General features: G+C 31.1%; 1 long non-coding RNA gene across 1 annotated transcript; it reads left to right on the top strand.

Moving 5' to 3' along the window:
* The first annotated feature begins 2,374 nt into the window (after positions 1 to 2,374).
* On the top strand, positions 2,375 to 6,581 carry LOC137642243 (uncharacterized). The gene is made up of 3 exons (XR_011044713.1): positions 2,375 to 2,622; positions 5,519 to 5,621; positions 6,444 to 6,581. It is a non-coding gene; the product is annotated as an uncharacterized lncRNA (long non-coding RNA).
* Positions 6,582 to 7,500: the final 919 nt, after the last annotated feature.

Consider the following 7,500-nt stretch of genomic DNA (forward strand, 5'->3'; position numbering starts at 1 on the left):
AGAAAATTCCGATAGAGAAAGGAGTTAGACAGGGAAACCCCATCTCTCTTAAACTATTCCCTGGGTGCCTAGAAGAAATTTTCAAGAATTTATATTGGGAAATTGTAGGAATTAACATTAATAGGGAATTTCTTAGCAACCCTAGATTTGAAGATGACATAGTTGTGTAGTGAATCATGGGGGGGGGGGGGGAATTACAAAAGATGAAAGATTTGAATGGTGGAAGCAGACATGTAAGATTAATAATGAATATGAGTAAATCCAAGATAAAGTTCAATGAACAAGCAAAGAGACAAAAGACAACAAATAACGGTTATGGACGAATCTCTAGAGATTGTTAATGAATATACGGTACGTACTTAGGACAGACGGTAAGTGTTTCACCGGGACATGAGACCAAGATTAAAAGAAAGATAAGCATGGGACGGAGAGCACTGGGTAAACAAAATGAGCTTATGAAAATTAAAATGCCACTTTCTCTGAAAAAAGTATTTAATCAGATGGTCCTACCAGTATTAATTTATGCATCAAAATCCTGGAGCCTTGAGATACTACCGCTAGAGAGTTATGGGGTCCTTTGACTGGCCAGACAGTACTACGTTGCATCCTTCTCTCTGGTTACGGTTCTTTCCCTTTGCCTACTTATACACCAAATTGTCTGGCCTATTCTTTACAGATTCTCCTCTGTCCTTATACACCTGACAACACTACCAACAATTCTTCTTCACCCAAGGGGTTCACTACTGCACTGCAATTGTTCAGTGGCTACTTTCCTCTTGGTAAGGGCAGAAGAGACTCTTTAGCTATGGCAAGCAGCTCTTCTAGGAGGACACTCCAAAATCAAACCATTATCCTCTAGTCTTGGGTAGTGCCATAGCCTCTGTATCATGGTCTTCCACTGTTTTGGGTTACAGTTCTCTTGCTTGAGGGTACACTCGGGCACTCTATTCTATCTAATTTCTCTTCCTCTTGTTTTGTTAAAGTTTTTATAGTTTATATAGGAAATATTTATTTTAATGTTACTGTTCTTAATATTTTATTTTTCCTTGTTTCCTTTCCTCACTGGGCTATTTTCCCTGTTGGGGCCCCTGGGCTTATAGCATCTTGCTTTTCCAACTATGATTGTAGATTAGCAAATAATAATAATAATAATAATAATAATAATAATAATAATAATAATAATGCCTCAAAACGAAAGACAGTTACAATTCAAAGAGCTATGGGAAGAATAATGCTGGGAAGAACACTGAGAGACAGAAAAAGAACAACATGGATCGAGATCAAGCTAAAGTAGAGGACATTCAACCAAACTGTAAGAAAAAGAAATGGATATGGGCAGGACATAATTTATAATGAGAATGACAGATAATAGATGGACAATAAACAGTATGGGGCCCTAAGGATAGAAAATAGAATAGATGTACAATATATAAATAAAAGCATAAACACTAAAAATATCATATACACATACATACATACAGTATGCACATGTATATATAAATACATACGCATATATATATATATATATACACAGTATATATATATATATATATATACTGTATATATATATATATATATATACATGTGTGTGAGTATGTATTTATATACACATGTACATATTGTATGTATGTATGTGTATATGATATTTTCTATATATATATATATATATATATATAAACTATGAACAAATAATTCATGGTATTGCTGCATTAGTCCTAAATGATAATATAGGCTATAGATGTACAAGATATACATAAGAGCATGTACACTAAAATATATATACATGCATACTATGTAGATATATATGTGTATGTATATATATATATATATATACATATATTGTATATACATTAAATAAAATATGGTAATGCTGCATTAGGCCTAAATGATAATGTACAAGTCTGCGTAGATGCTAACACTGAAAAAAAAGGGCACAAAAGTATGCTGAGTAATCGATATACTCGTCACATTGAGTAGGAGTTAGGTCAGTACGTAGTAAGATATACTTTCTAATGATCTATATGCCACACTCATATTACTTTCCGTCTGCAGGACAAGTCACCTAAATCAGACAGCATCAAATTAACATTCAAGGAAACACTTGGCCAAGCAACAACAGGTGCTTACCAGGTAAACAAAAATCACGATCCAGTGACGTCACAATTCATGACGTCATATTTTACCTGACGTCATGATTACGCAATCCATTAGTTAATCGAGAGGACGGGAAAGATCCCGCTAAGGTAACGGTTTCCTAGAGTAGTAGACTTTCTAATCTAGAAGGTTCCTTCTGTCTGACCGACATGTCAACGTCCTAACAGCGATGGCTTACGGCCACCAGCGTCAGGTAGTGGAAGGGCTTGCTAGGTCGGGACCGCCCCAATATACTCTCGTGTATATATAAGCAGGCGTCGAAGGAGAGAGTGCCAGTTACTTCACTCTCACTCACATTTAACGAGTTGTAGTTCTCGCGTCAGCCATTCACCTCTCCCGAGGGAAGGACGGATTTAACGACGCTTCTTCTTCTTCTTCTTCTTCTTCTTGAAAGCAGCAGTAACAACAGCAGCAACTTTTGTCCTACTTCGGCGGACAGTGGATATACCCTACAGTTTTTCAATCAAAGTAAATATAACTAATTTTTTTTTTCTTACTTTTTCATGTTAACCTAATGCATGCTTACGGTCTTCATTGCTAAATGTATAACAAATGGAAATTCTGTTATTATTATTATTATTATTATTATTATTATTATTATTATTAGCTACAACCCTAGTTGGAAAAGTAGGATGCTACAAGCCTAAGGGTTTAAACAAGGAGAAATAGCCCAGTGAAAAAGGGAAATATAGAAATAAATAACTATATGATAAGTAATGAATAACGATTATGGAATATTTCAAGATCAGTAACAACGTTAAAATAGTTCTGTCATATAAGAATTACGAATAGACTTAAGTCAGCCTGTTCAGTATAAGAACATTCACTGAAAATTTTAACTTCTGAACTTCTGTTGGATCAGATGACAATTTTGTAAGTTGTGACATATTTAGATATATGGATATCGTATGTGTGCGTATAAAGACATTGGTAATATATATATATATATATATATATGTATATATATGCATAATTATACTATATAATATATATATACTATATATATGTATGTATATATATATATATATATATATATATAATATATATACATATATATGTGTATGTATATATACTGTATATATATATATATATATATATAATACGTGTGTAATCATATGTATATAATTATACAATTTATATGCATAAACTGAAATGTTTAAAATATCAACATATATGTTAATATACTACATAGTGACTAGATCACACTAACTACACTGGTCATCTTCACAAATCTTCATAAATTTAACGAATAAATTTGTAAAACTGAACAAGCTGATTTCAAGGCTTAATGTTATATTTATCCTTTTGTCCTTACAGTTCTGCAAAAAGTTACTCATGAAACTAATCTTCCTTTAATAAATATTGACTTTTAAATAAAAAACAGATAAAAAGCCGTATACAATAACATGAAAGGATCATATAAGATAATAATAATAATAATAATAATAATAATAATAATAATAATAATAATAATAATAATAACAATAATAATAATAATAATAATAATAATAACACTCTCTTCAAATCTGCAGTTAAAATATACTTATAAGATACAAAGATAACTAATGCTTCTAAGTAAAGGCGTAACTAGAGAGGACATAATACTAAGGTCGTCTTCAAAATCCAGTTTATCAAGACTAATGCAGGAAATACCCAAAAGCAGTTGTCTCAGCGAAGTAAATGCGGAAGTGAGGTCTGTTTAATGTTTAGTGCATTCACTTCATCAGTTCTTAGCAGTATAGTACATTTTTTTCCTATCTTTGCCGATTCATGGTCAAACATGAATGATTATCAGATACAGGAAGACTGTACGGTTCTGGTGATACTTCTTTTCGAACACGATTAGAGGCGTATGGTTAATATATACAATATATATGTATACGTATATATATATATATATATATATATATATATATATATATATATATATATATACATATTGACTCTAAAAATATCTATATATAAATATTGTATATATTACATGTATGTAACATATATATATATATATATATATACATATATATATGTATATATATATATATATATATGCGTGTATGTGTGTACCAGAGACAGAGTAATCCCGTCGCACAAGTAAGAAATGAACAGACACGGAGGAAAGTACCTAAAGTTATTAATCCAATAAGCTCTAAAATGTAAACAAAGAAAACTTAATAACGAGTTCTGTTCTTGGAAAACAAAAACTTTTCCCTCTTGTTTACCAAAGTCCTCTTTTTATTTGGTATTGCAATCGACAGACTTATTGGATTATTTGTGTATCCTATCGTGATAAATAAACATTGTTAAAGAGTACAAAGTACTTGAAAATACTCGGTACTTGGGTATTTTATTATTATTATTATTATTATTATTATTATTATTATTATTATTATTATTATTATTATTATTATTAGCTAAGCTACAACCCTAGTTGAAAAAGCAGGATGCTATAAGCCCAAGGGCTCCAACAGGCAAAAATAGTCCAGTGAAGAAAGGAAATAAGAAAATAAATAACAACAAGAGAAGTAATAAACAATTATTATAAAATATTTTAAGAACAGTACCAACATTAAAATAGATCTTTCATATATAAACCATATATGTCAACATTAAGAATAGTATATTAGAGTATGAACAAATATCCGGGAATGAATACAAGAAACACAATTACATGTCATTATATATCATTATTTCTTCGGGACTGAATTTTTACCGAATCTTAAACTTAGTATGGCCGTAAGACAAACCGGTTTATGCCTTTCACTGAGAACCGCAAACAAACAAAAAACAAACAAACCAATTAAACCACCACATGAAATGAGCGTTACATTGATTTTTAACTCTCGGTTATGGAGGCTACCCATCAAAGGGAAAGAAAATTAGCTGCAATTGAAAAAAAAATTGATTACCAAAAAAACAAGTACTCTGCTGAAAAACGTACAATTTTAAGTTATATTAAACTGACTGACTTCTCGAGTTATTTCCATTGTAATATTCCTTTTTCAATGTTAAATTTGTGTATTTATTTTTAATTGTGCGCAATTTTGATTATATTTATATATAGATGAAACGCGTACTATTTTAAGTTACATGTAACTTTTTTCACATGTTATTTATACCACAAAATTAATTTAATTAAAATTACTGTTAATATTATCAAGATTATAACTATCATCATTAAAATTATAATTAATATTAAATCATTAAACAATATATAATCAAAATTATTAAAATTCATATTATTAAACTTATTATTAATCATATTATTAAAATCAATATCTGTTCCATTTCCAATGTTAGATTTTTTATTTTTTAATTCTTCGCAATTTCGATTATATTTATAAAATGTGGGAACTTTCTCTTCCAGGTACCGAGGATAATGGGAAAGCACGTCGTCGTCTTCCTGGCTGTTATGTTATTGACTTTGGTAGTCTTGGGCCAGGCTCTTCCATCTCCACAATATTCCAGAGGTAAGACACATTCTCTCTCTCTCTCTCTCTCTCTCTCTCTCTCTCTCTCTCTCTCTCTCCTCACTTTTGTATTATTGTTCATTATATACAGAGAGCATTCTTTTCAATAAATAACACATCTACAACCTGTCTTATTCCTAAATTTATTACGTATTTATCTGTTAAAGTGATGCACGTGATATAACCCGGGGGTTCATTAATTTCCAACTTTCTCTCTCTCTCTCTCTCTCTCTCTCTCTCTCTCTCTCTCTCTCTCTCTCTCTCTGATGTTAGCATGCTAATGACCACCTCCCATAACGGCGGTGAAAGTGTCACCCTCATGTTGTGTAATTTTAGTCGAACCGGACACCCCCAGACTGATTTCTGAAATGAACTTGAGAAATCTTCTCATTGATCCTCTGCACGTCGTTCTATATAATATTCATTATTAAAGATAGACATTATACGATGCAAAAACGTAAACACAAGAGATCAATGCATATTTATGTACAGTAACCGATGAAAAGTTTATCGTGGCCAAGTGGTTTAGTCACTGTCTATACAAGCTTGCCGGACCAGGGTTCGATTCCCGGTCGGTCACAGGCTCTTGTCTTTGTGTAATTTCGCCTGGGGCTCTGATCCCGAGGTCGTTAAGAGAATCCAGACATTAATGTATCAAAAATATACTGTATATGGCTTATTTGAATGAGCACCCCTTTATACATACATGTCCTAACAGATCTGAAAAAGAAAGTACTCGCTAAAAACATACCTCACGTGCAATTGACCATCTTCACAGCATTATGCGCAGAATCCTTAATTAAGTATGGCTTCTCATTGCAGATGACAGCGATGGTGAAAGTGCGAGCCCGGGACTGAAGACTATATGCTCGTGGCCAATGTCAATCCTCTGCAGACTTATCTTTGGAGAGGACAGATATTATAATTCTAGGCAGCTTGACATTACGCTCCATTCTGAAAGGCAATGAGTGTGTGTTGAAGAAGGGGTTGGCGAATAAGAATTTTGTTGTTGTTTTTATTATTATTAAGATTGTAACTCATCATGAAATCGGAAACCAAGATGCACTAGAATACCTGCTGTCATTGCTTTAAATGAGATTAGCAAAATACATCCTATATTATTCTTAGGAGTTATAGCACAAGATATAGATTTCTTTGTTGTTGTTAGCTATACACAAGGTTTAATTTGTCCGAAGCTTAAGCAAACAACGTATGATTCTAGGTAATTTCTAAGCAAGTTCAAAATAGCTTTGATATAAAATGAAACAAATAAAATTCAATCAGAATCTTTCCAAACTGAAGAAAATACATTATAAAACTGTGTAATTTGAAATTAATATTATAGAAATAATCATACTTAAAATAGTTAATTAAACTACTTCTTACATTTATAAAAAGCAGTTAAGTATTAAAAGCAAAAACACCATTCTGTTATATAATCTTGAAGAGTACAGTAGGTCTTGCACTCTAACATCGAAAACAATCACTTCAAGAGAATTTGTTCTCCATATTCTTTTTCTCTACTTATTTATTTATTTAATCACCCATTTATATTCTTGTTTATATTCTCCTTTTAATCTATTTTCATTACATTTAAGACGTTACAGATTTGTTATTGTTAACCTATAATACATTTCATAATTTTGTGACCTGCTTTATGCTTGGCAAAATTTATTTATAGGTATGAATATCCGTTTATATATTTCCATTGTTATCAAATCCACAATAAAAAGGGAATTGACTGTTTATTTGCATTTGATTATCCTCAATTAAATATCATGTATATATATATATATATATATATATATTATAATATATATATACTGTGTATATATATAACATTTACTGTATATACAGTATATACTGTATATACATATAT

The sequence above is a fragment of the Palaemon carinicauda genome, chromosome 6 (assembly GCF_036898095.1).
Source record: "Palaemon carinicauda isolate YSFRI2023 chromosome 6, ASM3689809v2, whole genome shotgun sequence".
Taxonomy (NCBI): Eukaryota; Metazoa; Arthropoda; class Malacostraca; order Decapoda; family Palaemonidae; genus Palaemon; species Palaemon carinicauda.